The sequence below is a fragment of the Vipera berus genome, assembly GCF_964194415.1.
Source record: "Vipera berus genome assembly, chromosome: 7".
Taxonomy (NCBI): domain Eukaryota; kingdom Metazoa; phylum Chordata; class Lepidosauria; order Squamata; family Viperidae; genus Vipera; species Vipera berus.
The window spans coordinates 12,186,302-12,203,545 of NC_138209.1; the positions used below are offsets into that span (position 1 = coordinate 12,186,302).

General features: G+C 44.3%; 1 protein-coding gene across 1 annotated transcript in view; it reads left to right on the plus strand.

Annotated features, from left to right (window-relative positions):
- The window catches only part of ARHGAP24 (Rho GTPase activating protein 24), a 446,454-nt gene that overhangs the window by 74,520 nt on the left and 354,690 nt on the right, over positions 1–17,244 (plus strand). The window lies entirely within an intron of this gene.

A 17,244-nucleotide genomic window follows, 5' to 3' on the forward strand; every position in this document is an offset into this window, starting at 1 on the left:
AAAAATTAGACTTTCATATTATAATAAATTATATTTATAATAAATTATAAGCCTTGGTGGAGCAGCGGGCTAATGCCTCCTTAAGTAACACCAGCTGCCTGCAATTAGTGCAGGTTCGCATCCCACCAGGCTCAAGGTTGACTCAGCCTTCCATCCTTCCCAGGTAGGTAAAATGAGGACCCAGATTGTTGGGGGCAATTAAGCTGACTTTGTAATAATGCCGCTTGGGGTGTGTGTAAAAGCCCTAATAAGCAGGCATATACATAGAATGAAGGCTACTGCTAAGCTTGTAAGCCGCCCTGAGTCTTCGGAGAAGGGCGGGATATAAATGGAATTAAAATAAATAAAAATAAATAAATAAAAAATATGATGGCCTTTGTTGACCCTCAAGAGCTACCTCTGCAAAATCTCTGAGTTGTAGCAAGTTTCCAATAAAGGAGGATATTTGTAGCTCAGGGTTGAAATGAGGGGTCCTTAGTGCTCTCTGAACTTGCTTGTTTTCTTGTTTTCTTTCTTCATTATTTATTTATTTATTTATTTATTTATTGAATTTTTATACCGCCCTTCTCCCGAAGGGCTCAGGGCGGTGAACAGGGCATATAAATAGAAATACAAAAGTTAAAAAAAGGATTAAATAATTGCCCAATTAAAACAATCAAAATATAAAACCCGTTAAAACCCTAACATTCCCCCATCAGGCCAGGCCAGCTTGTTCGAATAGATGGGTCTTTAACCCGCGCCGGAAGGAGCGAAGATCCGGTGCCATCCGGAGCTCAACCGGCAGTTGGTTCCATAAAGCCGGGGCGCCCACAGAGAAGGCCCTCCCCCTGGGGGCCACCAGCTGGCATTCTCTGACCGGAGGCACCCTGAGGAGGCCCTCTCTGTGGGAACGCACAGGGCGGAGGGGAGTCGACACCGGCAGCAGGTGGTCCCCGAGGTATTCCGGACCCATGCCATGTAAGGACTTAAAAACCATCACCAAGACCTTGAACCTCACCCGGAAGACAACTGGTAGCCAATGCAGCTCGTGGAGCAAAGGTGTAACATGGGAGTACTGGGAAACTCCCAAGACAACTCTCGCGGCCGCATTCTGTACCAGTTGGAGCCTCCGAGTGGTCTTCAAGGGAAGCCCCATGTAAAGAGCATTGCAGTAGTCCAGACGAGAGGTCACGAGCGCATGAGTGACCGTACACAGGGCATCCCGGTCCAGATAGGGCCGCAACTGACGCACCAGGCGAACCTGAGCGAAAGCCCCCCTAGTCATGGCTACTATGTGATCTTCTAGAGTAAGCCGTGAATCTAGGAGGACTCCCAAGATGCGAGCCCTATCCATGGGGGGTAAAAACTCACCCCCCATAGAAAGAGATGGAACATTTTGAATGTCCCGGGATGCCGGAATGTACAGCCACTCAGTCTTGTCAGGGTTGAGCTGAAGTCTGTTCCTCCCCATCCAGACCCGAACCGCCTCCAGGCAACGGGACATCACAGCGAGGGCATCACTGGGGTGGTTTGGGGTCGAAATAAAAAGTTGGGTATCATCGGCATATTGATGATACCCAACTCCAAAACCACGAATGATCTCACCCAGCGGTTTCATGTAGATGTTAAACAGGAGAGGCGAAAGGACCGATCCCTGAGGAACTCCACAAACGAGAGCCCTTGGGGTCGACCTCTGCCCCCCTGCCAACACCGACTGCGAGCGTCCCAGGAGATAGGAGGGGAACCACTGAAGAACTGTGCCTCCCACTCCCAATCCCCTGAGACGCCGCAGCAGGATACCATGGTCGATGGTATCGAAAGCCGCCAAGAGGTCTAATAGGACTAGGACAGAGGAATGTCCGTGCTGTACCCGGGCCTGAAGCCCGATTGGGACGGGTCTAGATAATCCGCTTCATCCAGAACCAGAGGGAGCTGATGCGCCACCACACTCTCAACAACCTTCGCAAGAAAGCGAAGGTTGGAGACTGGACGAAAGTTGTTTAACACAGCTGGGTCCAAGGCAGGCTTCTTGAGGAGAGGTCTCACCACCGCCTCCTTCAAGACGGTGGGGAAATTACCCTCACTCAAAGAAGCAGATATAACTGCCTGGAACCAGCCTCGTGTCCTCTCCCTAGCTGCATAAGCCAGCCAAGAAGGGCACGGGTCCAATAAACATGGGGTGGAGCTCAACCTCCCCATAATCCTGTCCACTTCATCAGGGGTCACAGAATCAAACTCCTCCCAGATAACATTGACAAGACCGCCCGTGTCCTGATCGTCGGACTCTGCCCAGTTGGAGTCCAAACCGGTCCGAATCTGAGCGATTTTATCCGACAGATGTTGACCAAACTCCTCGGCACGACCCTGCAAGGGATCCTCCCTCACCTCCTGATTAAGGAGGGAGCGAGTCACCCTAAACTGGGCGGCATGGCGATTATCTGCGGACGTGATGAGGGCAGAGAAGTAATTACACCTCGCCGCCCTCATCGCTGCGAGATAAGACCTAATATAGGTTCTTAGTCGCAACCGGTCGGATTCGGATCGGCTGGACCTCCAACAGCTCTCTAGGCCCCGTTTCCGACGCTTCATCTCCCGGAGCTCCGCGGAGAACCATGGAGCTCGTTGGGATCTGCACCAGGTCAGGGGCCGCAAGGGTACAACTTGGTCAAGTGCCTCAGTGGCTGCCCTTTCCCAGGCTTCCACTAAGGCATCCGCCGAGTTGTGAGCAACGGAGGCAGGTGGGGACCCCAGCGCTGCCTGGAACCCATCAGGGTCCATTAAGCACCTGGGGCGGTACCATCTAGTTGGTTCCGCATCCCCACGGCGGGGAGTGGCAAGACGGAAGACCAGCCGCAGGAGGTAATGATCGGTCCATGACAGGGGCATAATAAATGGAGAGCCCCCACCAAGATCATCAAACCACCGTCCAGATAAGAAAACCAGGTCAAGGGTGTGGCCTCCCTCATGAGTTGGTTCAGAAATTACCTGTGTCAGGTCCATGGCCGTCATGGAAGCCATGAACTCCCGAGCTAACTCCGATGACCCTCCCAGGGATGGTAGATTGAAGTCACCCAAAACTATAAGTTTGGGGAACTCAATCACCAACCCAGAGAGGACATCGAGTAGCTCAGGCAGGGCTGCCACTGTGCGACTAGGCGAAACGTACACCAGCAGCAAGCCCAACTGCGCCCCCGGACCAAACCTCAAAAAGAGAGACTCACACCCAACTATCTGAGGAACGGTGGTCTCCCGTGGACATAAGGTCTCCCTAATAGCTACCGCCACTCCCCCGCCCCTACCTTGAGCCCGGGGCCGGTGTAGCACTCGGAAACCTGGTGGGCAGAGATCAACCAAAGGGACCCCACCCTCTGGACCCAACCAGGTCTCCGTGATGCAAGCCAGGTCCGCATGCTCACCCTCAACCAAATCCCGCACAAGGGGAGCTTTATTAACCACGGACCTGGCATTCAGATACACCAGCCGGAGCTCAGGAGGCTGCACATCCTCGCTCCCGGAACCTCGGGGAAGAAACAGAGGGTCGGAGCGCCTCACCGCTTGTAAATAGTGGAGACGGCCCTCCCGGTGACGATACGGCCCTCTGTCCATACGCCTGCTGCCATTCCCCAATGTCGTGGGAATCGGTAGTCCCACGACCCGCTCCCGAGCCCCGGATGTAACCACACCCCGCTCTCCCCCTACGCGATCAGACCCTGGCCTGGCCTGAACCACGGTTGTATGACCACCCCCCATAGTCAAACAGCCACCACCCACTCCCACCCCTCTCCCTAACCCCATAAAAAATTTCACTAAAAAGTTAACCAGGGGCCTCCTATTAAATTTATATTGAAGGCCCCTGCCCTTGCCCGGCCATCTCTCAGGGTCCCAATAATTGGGCCCTTCATCGAGACTGGGAGTGGCAAAGAAGGCGGGACACACCCAGGAGAGGGGGGCACCCCTGAGGGCGAACAAGTCCGTGCTGGAATATCGATACATGAAGTCCGAAAAAGTCCAGGGAAGGCAGTCCCGTAATTGAAAAGTCCAATAGGAGGATCGAAGGGTAGGGAGTGAACATTTGGACCATCAACCAACTTACTGCCACTCGGTTGGGTGCTCCCAGGAGCAGACCACAACCCTTCCTCTCACGAGGGGGCGCATTTCTGCTCCCGAGGGTGGTCCAAAATATACACCCTGGGTGGGGCATGTCCCATAGAGCTCCCACCTCTATGGGGCTGCCGATGTAAAGCAAGCCACTCTCCCACTGTGGCTTGTGCCCAAGTCCATCCCAGTCCAAAGGGGAGAAAGGAGGCAGATAGAAAGTTGGTAAGTTGGTAGTCTGCCCGAACTGCTACGGCCACCGCTGACCGGACAAAGATGCCAGCCGCCGCCATGTCGCTGCCACCATCGCCATAGACGCCGTCGCTGCCGGTGGAACGGGCCAGCGGGCCTTGAAAACGCCGTCACCACCATCACCGCAAGCGGCCCGGAACGAAGCAAAAAACACCGCCGCCGTCGCCGCGGTCATCCTCTCCGCCGCCCAAAGCAGCCCAAGGACGCCGTCGCCGCCTCCGCCGCCGGCAGCGGCCCAAAAACGGCACAGTAGACATCCTTGCCAGCGAGATAGCCAGCGGTCGTCTTCTCCGCCGCCGGAACGGCCCAAAGACGCCGCAGCCGCCAAAAGCGGCTCGAGGCAGGCCAAGCAGTATGAAAATGCTGCCGCCGCTGCCAAAATGGCCCGCAGGCCAAACTAGGTAACATCATCAGTGCTAGTAAGGAGTAGGGTTTGCTCTCACTTTATATTCTAGTGCAAGGGGTGTCAAACTCAATTTCATTGAGGGCCGCATCAGCATTGCGGTTGCCCTCAAGGGGCCGGGTGGGTATGGCCAGGGTGGGCGTGGCCTACTGGGTGGGCATGGCTAGAGTGCATATGGCCTACTGGGTGAGCATGGCCAGCTCTACATCATTGGCATCAAGGGTGCCTATGGGTGCCTGGGCAGGAGGGGGACAGATCTGAGGGTCTCTGGCAGAAGGAGGGTCTCGGGGCCAGGGCCAAGGCAACGGGGGCCGTTCCCTCACTGTTTCCAGGATGGCTTTGCGGGCCGCATGAATCCACTTCGCGGGCCGGATCCGGCCCCCGGGCCTTGTGTTTGACATGTCTGTTCTAGTGGCTTGCCCTGTCAGTGTTGGTGGGGGTGGTCTTAGATGTCCTTTTGTTGGGCTGTTTAAGGTTAGCTTGGCTGGTAATTTCTTGACTGGATTATTACTTCTTGATTATTGGCTTGATGTTAATCATGGGTTAATCTATGCTCATCTGGGTGCTGATTTCCAGTGGGAAGGTGTATTAGTCTTTTTGTTTCCTGTTCTTGGCTTCTTGACTGTCTCTTTTGCATAATATGTAGCTATTGTTTATGTCTATGTGTCTATTGTAGCAAGATTAATGCTGAGTAAGTACCAAGATGCTTGCTGGGCTGGTAGATATCACCTCCTCCCAATGTGATTTAAGATCTGTTAAAGTATTCGAAAGAAAAAAACCCTTGAGAAGAATAACACCATCGTAGGCAGAGAGAACTGTAGGAGGAAAACATTAACTTGACAGCTATTTGAATGATGCGTGGGCTGGAATGCACGGCTGCAATTGTACACACGTAAATAAAAGAAATGTGACAGAAGATTTCAAGTATGAAATGACAGTTGACTGATTGTTTTGGCATTGTTGAATTGTTTTGGTTAACATGTAGTCCAGATCCTTTCGAAAAGTTTCAACGCCCCTGAAAGCAGGAAATCAAGAGAATCTAAGCAACTGTTAAAGATAATGTAATATGTTGGGAAAGGCAAGAGGTAGCTTAAGCCCAGGTGCACAACTTTACAGGAACACCTTAAAATATCAGCTTTGTGAATAGTTGGCTTCATTTCCCCTTTCCTATTACTAATGTCAAAGATAAAGGGATTCCAAGCTGTAATGAGGCAATAAATGTAATGAGGATGGATATTCAAGGAAAAAAATGAGGCTTTTGCTGATTGAAGGAAGTTTTTTTTGAAGACAGCATAAACCAGTTCAAAGATAAGTTGTAAAGAAATTGTCTAAAGGTCTCCTGCTTAGTAGTAGCTATTGTGCAATAAAAAGTTTTTTTGTGTAGATGTGGGTGCATTCACAGAATTCTAAAATGATTGAATGGTTAAAAGTTTGTGGTTTGATCAAATGCAGGTCAGAGGTAAAGTAAGAGCTTTGAGGTACCTAGAGAAAGATTGCAGGAAACTGCCACAGGCTTTATATTTAATTCATTTAGTATTGTAGAATCATAAAGAGGAAGGCATGTTAAATGTCAAGATTGCTATAGCAACCATCTATAAGGCTGTCTCATGGATTTACTGTCCACATCTTACCCTACACATTGGCATTCCAGGATCTTCAAAAATAACATATAAGCCGTTAAATCACTGGAATATTTTTTCAAGCACCCTTTAGGTTTCTATGAAACATTCTTTTTTAAAAAAAAAAAGATGCTGCAGAGACTCTCTAGAACAGGGGTGTCAAACTGCCGGCCCATGGGCCAGATGCATCATAGCAAAACAGTGCCCACCCCATTGCCAGCAATAGAAAAAAAAAGTTGTAATACATCGTGACATGTCACGTGATATTGTGAATTTGATTGCCCTGCTCTAGAACAATAAATCAGTTACCTAAGAGTTGTAACTCTATTTCTTTTGGTTATATACCACTATATAAATGGCAACATGGCAATTTTTTTGTCAAAGAGGGGTACGAAGTATATATCTTATATGCATTCTCTTCGGGGTTTCTCTTTCATCCAAAAGATTTTCATTGGTGACAGACTAGTTTCTGATCATACCAATGATTTCTTCTCTTTTCATAAAGGGAACGCCATTGTATTTGACATTATGTATACTAAACCAGCCTTTCCCAACCTGACATTTTTCAAGTGTGTTAGGATGAGATATGAACGTTTATTGTGTAAACAAAATATCAATCTTTGTATATGAATCAATAGAATATGGATCAGATTCGATTTGATTTGTATAGCTACCCATCTTGACTCTGGGTGGCATACATCATAGAAAATAAAAACAATTAAAACAAAGCTATTAAAACAGTACAACGTAAGTATATATAAGGTAAAGGTAAAGGTTCCCCTGCACATGCGTGCTAGTCTTTTCCAACTCTAGGGGCTGGTGCTCATCTCCTTTTCAAAGCCGAAGAGCCAGCGCTTGTCCGAGGACGTCTCCGTGGTCATGTGGCCAGCACGACTAGATGCCAAAGGCACACGGAACGCTGTTACCTTCCCACCGTAGTGGTTCCTATTTTTCTACTTGCATTTTTATGTGCTTTCGAACTGCTAGGTTGGCAAAAGCTGGGATGAGTAACAGGCACTCACTCTGTTATGCGGCACTCGGGATTCGACCCGCCAAACCGCCGACCTTCAGATGTTGCTATGGATATTAATACAGCCAGAAAATGGGGCCTATAACACACTTGGGGCAATATGTACAAATACGATTCTGTAATGTGTTTCAGAAATTTTAATGAAGAACAATGTATAAATATCTGAATCAAGCAACTGTTTAGATTGGTTGCCTAAACCAGAATCATATGTATGAATTGCTGCTTGCATTTGAATTTTCACCATGCTGGATAGATTGATATATATTTTTTCCTATAGTAAAGTGTTTACTTATTTATTCTGGAATACCATGTTGCAATTGCATTCATATTCTCTATTCACAATAGTCATATATGAGGATTGAACTGAGTGTTTGTATATTTTAAAGCTGGAGAACCTGGACTGATACATTATCTTCAACAGCAAGATGATATATTTTGTTAGCAACTGAACTCACTTTTGAGACACCAAATAAAAACACAGTTTTCTTCCTTGAAAATGGGAGGGGGAATGAAAGATGCAACCACAGCACTGCTGACAGTCATTGACATTATATGTGACTGCATCTATATTGTTCCTCAATGTTGACATATTTTAAAATATGATCCCTGTCATAGGTTCGAACCAAAATTTTTCCTTCAGCATACTTTCTGTTCCTAGAAATACTGTTTTACATTTTCTGTCAAAGGTTCCACTAAAAAAAAATCAAGCCAAATGCTTGCAAAACCACTGTTGCTGCTATCTGTAATATTAGCGCACACATTTTTTCAATTCCATGGACACAAGCACATATATGGAACAGACCTACTGGTTATAATAGACTCTACTTATAGTTTTTGGTTCCATATATATAAGTATATTAACAGCTCCGTTTTCATGGTCAAAAAATCTGTAATACACCAATATGTGAAGAATATAAGGAAAAATATATAAGAATGTAAGGAAACAGTTAATCAGGTAGTTTTCATTTATGGCTCAAATACGTCTTGCTTTCCACTTTTTTATTATTTTGCCATCTGTTGAGTATGTAAGTTTTGAAACTAATAATAATTTGACCTAGTCAATACGGGACCTCTATAAATACAGATACAAAATAAGTTGTTAATGAGGAACTGTTGAGAAATGCTTTTTAGAATTCTTTTGTAATGTAGTTTTGGAAAGGAAGTTTGACTGAAACCTGAATTAAGTCCAGCTCCATAACTCTTATTTTCAAAGCATTTTTTTTCCTGATAAAAATGTGCTTTTACTTACAGATGAGAAACTAGATCTGGTTTCGTGATATTCAAAGTGTTCACATTTTCCCCCAGTCAGATGGATATATTTAGTTGTTCTCTTTGAACAGAGATTAGTCACAGGAAATGATCACTTTACATATATATATATATATATATATATATATATTTGAAAAAACAGAATTAGACTAAATGAAAGAGGATCTGCAGTTTCCAGCTAAGTGAAAAACATTGAGTAAACATTAAATTCAGCATGTACTGTTTTTAATTGTTTGTTCTATTTTCTTTCTGTTTAGACAAACCAAGAGTCTGGTTTTTTTTTTACACTTCGGGATGGCATAGTTCCATACCCATATGTCACTTGGAGAATTACAAGCCTAATCTTCTATTCTTGCCTAACATAGAGTCAGTGGCGTAGCATGGGTTGTCAGCACCCGGGGCAAGCACCCGGCCGCTGCACTGTCCCTCCCCCAGATAGTCCCTCGCTCTCTCTCCGCACCGCACCGCACGCCTGGCACCCCCCCCTCCACTGTGCGGATTCGCACAGCCAGCACTGCAGTAAGAGAGAGTGAGTGAGCCAGGCAGGGGCAGAGAGCTGCGAGTGCGAGCGCGCCCCCCCAGATGTTGCACCCGGTGCGGCCGGCCCCCCCTGCACCCCCCACGCTACGCCACTGCATAGAGTGTAACATAAGTTGTTTCAGCAGATCAGTCATTTATGGATGAATCAGAGTATTTAAAACTGTTTCAGTTCTGCATTCACCCAGAGTTCAGAAAAGGGACAGAGATGAGCAGCTGTGACACACTGATGCCTTTTAAGTCTTTCATCATACTTTTTGACCTGACTGATCACACACTATCTTTCTGGAGTGAATACAGCACCGTGAACAACATCTGAGGTGTTTTGGTAGGTTCTTCCAGTTTGGAAGTTGGTTTCTGAAATTCTTCTGTCTGGGTTCACGCATTTAATTAAGCATTAATGTGGGTTATTTTGCTTTAGGGCAGTCTGTGAAGCTAGGTACTCTGTCAACCTTGATTTGTAGTTTGGCACATTATGCAAATCCAGCTAACCGTTGGGTCATTCTGCAATTAAAGGGTAACAAAACTATGACTCAGCACAATGTAGGAACTTGGTCATGTCTCTCTTTTTTTCATATCTGCAAGAAACTGCTTGGTCAGAAATCTGAGGTAGATTATCTTCCAAATTAGGTTTTTTTAAAATCTAAACCAAAAGGTTTGATATTCATGCAAATAAGAAGCACCTGTATTTGGAAAATATGTAAAGAAATCCATAGTTATTTGTGTATGGATTGGAGAACTATGATGAACTTCACATGTGAATTTAAGTCTGAAAAAATAAATGGAAAGAAAACAAGATTGACAATTCTTCCACATACAAATCAATCCATTTTACTGCATAAGCAATATATAGTTGTAAATCCATCTGAGACTGAATTACGGATGAACATGGTTAAGCCTTCTTCAAAGTATCACTTTTCACATATGTTTGGACTGCAAATCCCAAAATTCCAAGGAGTTTGGTTAAGGAATTCTGGGATGTGCAGTCTCAACTGATTCAGTCAATGTCAAATTGCAGAAGGTTCAGTGAATGCCACTTTACCTTCATCCAGGCATTCACTTGGATAGTGTATATGTATTTTTTCTCCTTAATTTCATCTTCTATTTAATGTTCCTGCTGTGGATTGATTCCTCTGGTATCATTGTGGCTGTTTCTTCTCAGTCTATCTGTCCACCAAAAGTCTACAACAGCACTTCTTCTTCATTAATAGCAATGACTCAAATCTTTTTTTGCTATTATGACAAACTTAAGAAATTGACCTCTTCTGAGACTCAAAAAGGCCAGGGGCAGCAGATGTGATTCACAGGAATTTTGCTTAGGATATTTTGCTTAAGATCCTATTATTTGTAAACTATGATTTAAGGCTAAGTTAATTGTGTGAACCCACCAATTATTGTTTATTCAGTAAATACTGGTTTAGCCATGCATGGTGCATAACCTTTATCTTAGTATGATAGACAAATTCAGTCAACAGCATGTTTTCAAATATGTAGTTGTTATATAGAGAAGTACTATCACAGTGCAATATTTAGTGCAGAGTGGAAGCCTGTAGAATAGATGTTTTGATCATCTCCTCTCATAATCCCTGACTATTGGGAGATTATCAGGGGATTCACATGAAGGGATTCAGATTTCTCTATAGTTATATTAAATGCCACATTTAATATTTAATAATAGAACTAGAAATGCTGCAAGGCATTACAAGATAAACATCCCATTGGGATATGTATCCCAAAAAATGCATTAAAAGACAGACATAAATAGTAAGGCATTACTGTTCTATTTACTACTAATATCAGTTGACTAAAATTGCTATGGTAAGAGAGAATTGCATGTATGTATAGAAACCAGCATACGTACAAAAAAAAAAGGACAACCAAACAAAAACCCAGAATAATCTAGTGAGTTCTAAGACCATATAATCAGGATGACCAATAGGATTTATCCATATGCCTTCAGGTGTTACTGCGTTAAAAAAATGAAGAGTATGTCATTCATTCATTCATTCATTCATTCATTCATTCATTCATTCATTCATTCATTCATTCATTCATTCTTATATGCCTGTCCATCTTGCAGTAGCAACTCTGGATGACTAACATAGAATAAAACCAAAAATTACAAAATAAACACCACTATAAAAAGCACATCCCCTTCCTGGATTACTGCCTTGTCGTGGCGAAGGGGCTTGCGTAATTCAATGAAGCTATGAGCTATGCCGTGCAGGACCACCCAAGATGGACAGGTCATAGCTGAGAGTTCTGACAAAACGTGATCCACTGGAGAAGGAAATGGCAACCCACTCCAGTATCTTTGCCATGAAAACCCTATGGACAGTACCAAAAGGCAAAACGATATGACGCTGGAAGATGAGCCCCTCAGGTCAGAAGGCGTCCAATATGCTACTGGGGAAGAGCAGAGGGCTAGTACTAGTAGCGCCAGAAAGAATGAAGCGACTGGGCCAAAGCCGAAAGGACGCTCAGCTGTGGATGTGTCTGGTGGTGAAAGGAAAGTCCGATGCTGTAAAGATTTTTTCTCCATAGGAACCTGGAATGTAAGATCCATGAATCAAGGAAAGCTGGACGTGGTCAAACAAGAGATGACAAGACTGAACATCGACATCTTAGGTATCAGCGAACTAAAATGGACAGGAATGGGTGAATTTAATTCAGATGATCATCAGGTATACTACTGCGGGCAAGAATCCCTCAGAAGAAATGGAGTAGCCTTCATAGTCAATAAAAGAGTAGGAAAATCAATACTGGGATACAATCCTCAAAATGACAGAATGATCTCAGTTCGAATCCAAGGCAAACCATTCAATATCACAGTAGTCCAAGTCTATGCCCCAACCACCAGTGCTGAAGAGGATGAAATTGACCGGTTCTATGAAGCCCTACAGCACCTTATAGAACTAACACCAAAAAATGATGTCCTTATCATCACGGGGGATTGGAATGCTAAAGTAGGAAGCCAAAAGATAACTGGAATAACAGGCAAGTTTGGCCTTGGAGTACAAAATGAAGCAGGGCACAGGCTGATAGAATTTTGTCAAGAGAATACGATGGTCATAGCAAACACTCTTTTCCAACAACCCAAGAGACGGCTCTACACATGGACATCACCAGACGGTCAACACAGAAATCAGATTGACTATATGCTCTGCAGCCAAAGATGGAGAAGCTCTATACAGTCGGTAAAAACAAGACCAGGAGCTGACTGTGGCTCAGACCATGAGCTTCTCCTTGCAAAGTTTAGGCTTAAACTGAAGAAAGTAGGGAAAAGCACTAGGCCACTCAGGTATGAATTAAATCAGATCCCTGTTGAATATACAGTAGAGGTGACAAATAGATTTAAGGAATTAGATCTGATAGACAGAGTGCCTGAAGAACTATGGACAGAGGTTCGCGACATTGTAAAACAGGTAGCAACCAAAACCATCCCAAAGAAAAAGAAATGCAAGAAAGCAAAATGGCTGTCTGAGGAAGCTTTGCAAATAGCTGAGGAAAGGAGGGAAGCGAAAGGCAAGGGAGAAAAACATAGATATGCCCAATTGAATGCAGAATTCCAGAGAATAGCGAGAAGAGATAAGAATGCCTTCTTAAATGAACAGTGCAAAGAAATAGAAGAAAACAATAGGACCAGAGATCTTTTCAAGAAAATTGGAGAGATGAAGGGAACGTTTCATGCAAAAATGGGCATGATAAAGGACCAAAATGGCAGGGACCTAACAGAGGCAGAAGAGATTAAGAAGAGGTGGCAAAATTACACAGAAGAACTATACAAGAATGAGCTTAACGTCCCTGATAATCACAATGAGGTGGTCACTGACCTCGAGCCAGACATCCTAGAATGTGAGGTGAAGTGGGCCTTAGAAAAGCTGAGCAACAACAAAGCTAGTGGAGGTGACAGTATTCCAGCTGAGCTATTCAAAATCTTAAAAGACAGTGCAGTAAAAGTGCTACACTCAATTTGCCAGCAAATTTGGAAAACTCAACAGTGGCCACAGGATTGGAAAAGATCAGTTTACATTCCAATTCCAAAGAAAGGCAGTGCCAAAGAATGTTCAAACTATCTCACCATTGCACTCATTTCTCATGCTAGTAAAGTCATGCTTAAAATCCTACAAGCTAGACTTCAGCAGTATGTGGATCGAGAACTACCAGAAGTACAGGCAGGATTTCGAAGAGGCAGAGGAACTAGAGATCAAATTGCCAACATACGCTGGATCATGGAGAAAGCTAGGGAGTTCCAGAAAAACATATACTTCTGCTTCATTGACTATGCTAAAGCCTTTGATTGTGTGGATCATAACAAACTGTGGCAAGTTCTTAAAGAGATGGGAGTACCAGACCATCTTATTTGTCTCTTGAGAAACCTATATGCGGGTCAAGAAGCAACAGTGAGAACTGGACACGGAACCACTGATTGGTTCAAAATTGGGAAAGGAGTCCGGCAAGGCTGTATACTGTCGCCCTGCCTATTTAACTTATATGCAGAGCACATCATGAGAAAGGCAGGGCTAGATGAATCAAAAGTTGGAATTAAGATTGCCGGAAGAAATATCAACAACCTAAGATACGCAGATGATACCACTCTAATGGCAGAAAGTAAAGAAGAACTAAAGAGCCTCTTGTTGCGGGTGAAGAAGGAGAGTGCAAAACTTGGGTTGAAACTTAACATTAAGAAAACCAAGATCATGGCATCTGGCCCTCTCAATTCCTGGCAAATAGATGGGGAAGAAATGGAGGTAGTGACAGATTTTGTTTTCCTGGGCTCCAAGATCACTGCAGATGGGGACTGTAGCCAAGAAATTAAAAGACGCTTGCTCCTTGGGAGGAAAGCCATGGCAAATCTAGACAGCACACTAAAAAGCAGAGACATCACCCTGTCAACAAAAGTGCGTATAGTCAAGGCTATGGTCTTCCCAGTTGCAATGTATGGCAGTGAAAGTTGGACCATAAGAAAGGCTGAGCGCCAAAGAATTGAGGCCTTTGAACTGTGGTGCTGGAGAAGACTCCTGCGAGTCCCTTGGACTGCAAGGCGATCAAACCGGTCAGTCCTAGAGGAGATCAACCCCGACTGCTCTTTAGAAGGCCAGATCCTGAAGTTGAAACTCAAATACTTTGGCCACCTAATGAGAAGGAAGGACTCACTGGAGAAGAGCCTAATGCTGGGAAAGATTGAGGGCAATAGAAGAAGGGGACGACAGAGAATGAGGTGGCTGGATGGAGTCACTGAAGCAGTAGGCGTGAGCTTAAATGGACTCCAGAAGATGGTAGAAGACAGGAAGGCCTGGAGGAATGTTGTCCATAGGGTCGCGATGGGTCGGACACGACTTCGCAGCTAACAACAACAACATAAAAAGCACATACTGGGAACAAAGGACTTAGTGAGGGTGAGTGAGCTGTAATTTTGGAATCACTCACACTGTACATATACTTATTTATAGGATGGATGACTAAAAAAACCCATCAGTGCTTGCTGTTATTGCTATTTTAATAAACTTAAGAAATTATCCTTTCCTGAGACTCAAAAGAGTCAGAGGCAGCAGCCTGATGGCATTTCATTCTACTACATTTCATTGAGGGCTGCATCAGCATTGCAGTTGCCCTCAGGGGGCCGGGTGGGCGTGGCCAGGGTGGGCGTGGCCTACTGGGTGGGCGTGGCTAGAGTGCGTATTGCCTACTGGGTGGGTGTGGCCAGCTCTACATCGTTCGCATCAAGGGTGCCTATGGGGGCCTGGGCAGGAGTGGGAGAGATCTGAGGGTCTCTGGCAGAAGGAGGGTCTCTGGGCCAGGGCCAAGGCAGTGGGGTCCGTTCCCTCACTGTTTCCAGGATGGCTTTGTGGGCCACATGAAACCACTTAGCGGGCCGGATCCGGGCCCCGGGCCTTGTGTTTGACATGTCTGCTGTATAGAGAAGGGGTCACCATGGAGATCACACTTTTTTTGTGATCCTGCCAGATGGCAACCCCATGTTCATGGGACTCATTACACGCCTTGCCTTTCCCATCCTGATTGATCAGGTGGATGTAATAGAGCAGGGGTCCTCAACCTTGGCAACTTTAAGACTTGTGGACTTCAACTCCCAGAAGTCCACAAGTCTTAAAGTTACCAAGGTTGAGGACCGCTGTAATAGAGGAAAGGTGGTCCTTCAAATAGCCTGGTTTCAAGCTAAACAGGGTTTTAAAGGTGATAATCAGCACCTAATTGCACCTAGAAGCAGATTGGCAGCTAGTGCACCTCTCACAGTAGAGAGGTGTTTAGGCTTGTGTAAAATTGTTCGGGATGTTACATTCTGAACAAGCTGAAGTTTCTGAATACTCTTCAAGGGCAGTCCCATGTAGAATGTTTATTGCTTCTTTTCCTGAGCCAATTAAATCATTAGGGAGAGAGGCTTCAAATGGCCAATGTTGGGAAACAATAGGAGGAGGATGGAGGAAAAAAAGGGGGGAGAATCATGCTTGAGTGATCCAAACCCATTTCTTGATTCTTTTACCTTTTTCTGGATGTTTCTGACTGCTAATCTGTATAATGGTCCAGTCCTGTTTTTTTTCCTGCCAAGTGTTTTGTTTATTGCTTATTTATTTATTGAAGCAAATACAGATAGTTCTTGACTTACAACAGTTCATTTAGTGACCAAAGTTACAACAGCACTGAAAAAGAAAGTGACATATGACCATTTATCTACACTTACGATGATTCCAGCATCCCCATCTGATCAAAATTCAGGTGTTTGGCAATTGGTTCATATTTATGATGGTCTCTGTGTCCTGGAATCACCTTTTGCAGCCTTCTGACAAGCAAAGTCAGTGGAGAAGCTAGCTTCACTCAACAACCGTGTTACTAAATTAACAGTGATAATGATTCACTTAACTGTGGCAGGAAAGCTCGTACAGTGGGGCAAAACTCAATAAATGTTTCACTTAGCAACATAAATGTTGGTCATAACTCAAGGACTACCTGTAACAATAAGAATTCTACTGAGACCTAGGTTTCCATTTAAAAATCTCTGCTCTGATCTGGCCCCAGTGTAGTTCAAGTAAGAGCTGGGATTGGCCATTTCGGATAAATATTTCATAGAAGTTCTGCTTTTTTCTTAGAGAGTGACTGAGCAAAAGGAAAATGTTTGAAATAGACTGATCAATATTCAGCTCACATGTAGTGCAAGCAAAGAAGAATGCTTCACCTGTGGCTCATTAAAAACCTGGAATAAGCTTTAGACAACCAGGTAAATAAATGACAACTTGTAGAAAACTTCATTTTTTCCCTTTAGAGATCAGCTTTGTGTTCAGCATTATGCTCCACCAGAGAACATACATTTCTCAGTTTTCTTACCTGTGAAATGAGGTTTAACTTTGACAGAATTGGTAGTTAGGTTTAAGAGAAAAATAAAAAATAATAATAAAAATGATGATCAGGATCATGTAAAGGTATTTTTTTCACTTATCTGCCCTCTGCCTGGTAGAAAAATGACAGAAACATCAATAAGCCAAAGAAAAACCTTTTCTTCAGCTTTGGCTATGAATTTGTTTCAAAGCATATTATGTTATGCTATCAAGATCTAAATTCTGTACATCTAAGTGCTTGCTTCAGCAGCATATAAGCTATACATTTAAAGGGAAAGGAAATAGTTATATCTGTGATAAAACAAAATGCACTACTTAAGCATTATTTCACACAAATAACTTCTTCTATTGCACAAAATTCTATATATAATTAGAAAATGTCTTGGTTAAAGCCAGTTTTTCACAGATGTTTTGGTGCAAGTGGAAAGAGTTGATCTTGCTAAGATATGTTTCTGATATTCTACATTTAAAAACATCCTTGAGCTTCCTTCCTTCCTTCCTTCCTTCCTTCCTTCCTTCCTTCCTTCCTTCCTTCCTTCCTTCCTTCCTTCCTTCCTTCCTTCCTCTAGTAAGATGAAAATAGTATTGCTCAAATTATTCAAACTTCACAGCTTGCATTATGAAATAACTTACTCTGCATCTCCCAGACTGATTTGACAATTGGAACTCAGCTTTCTATTGCATTTTTCATTGCCTGCATATTTTAAT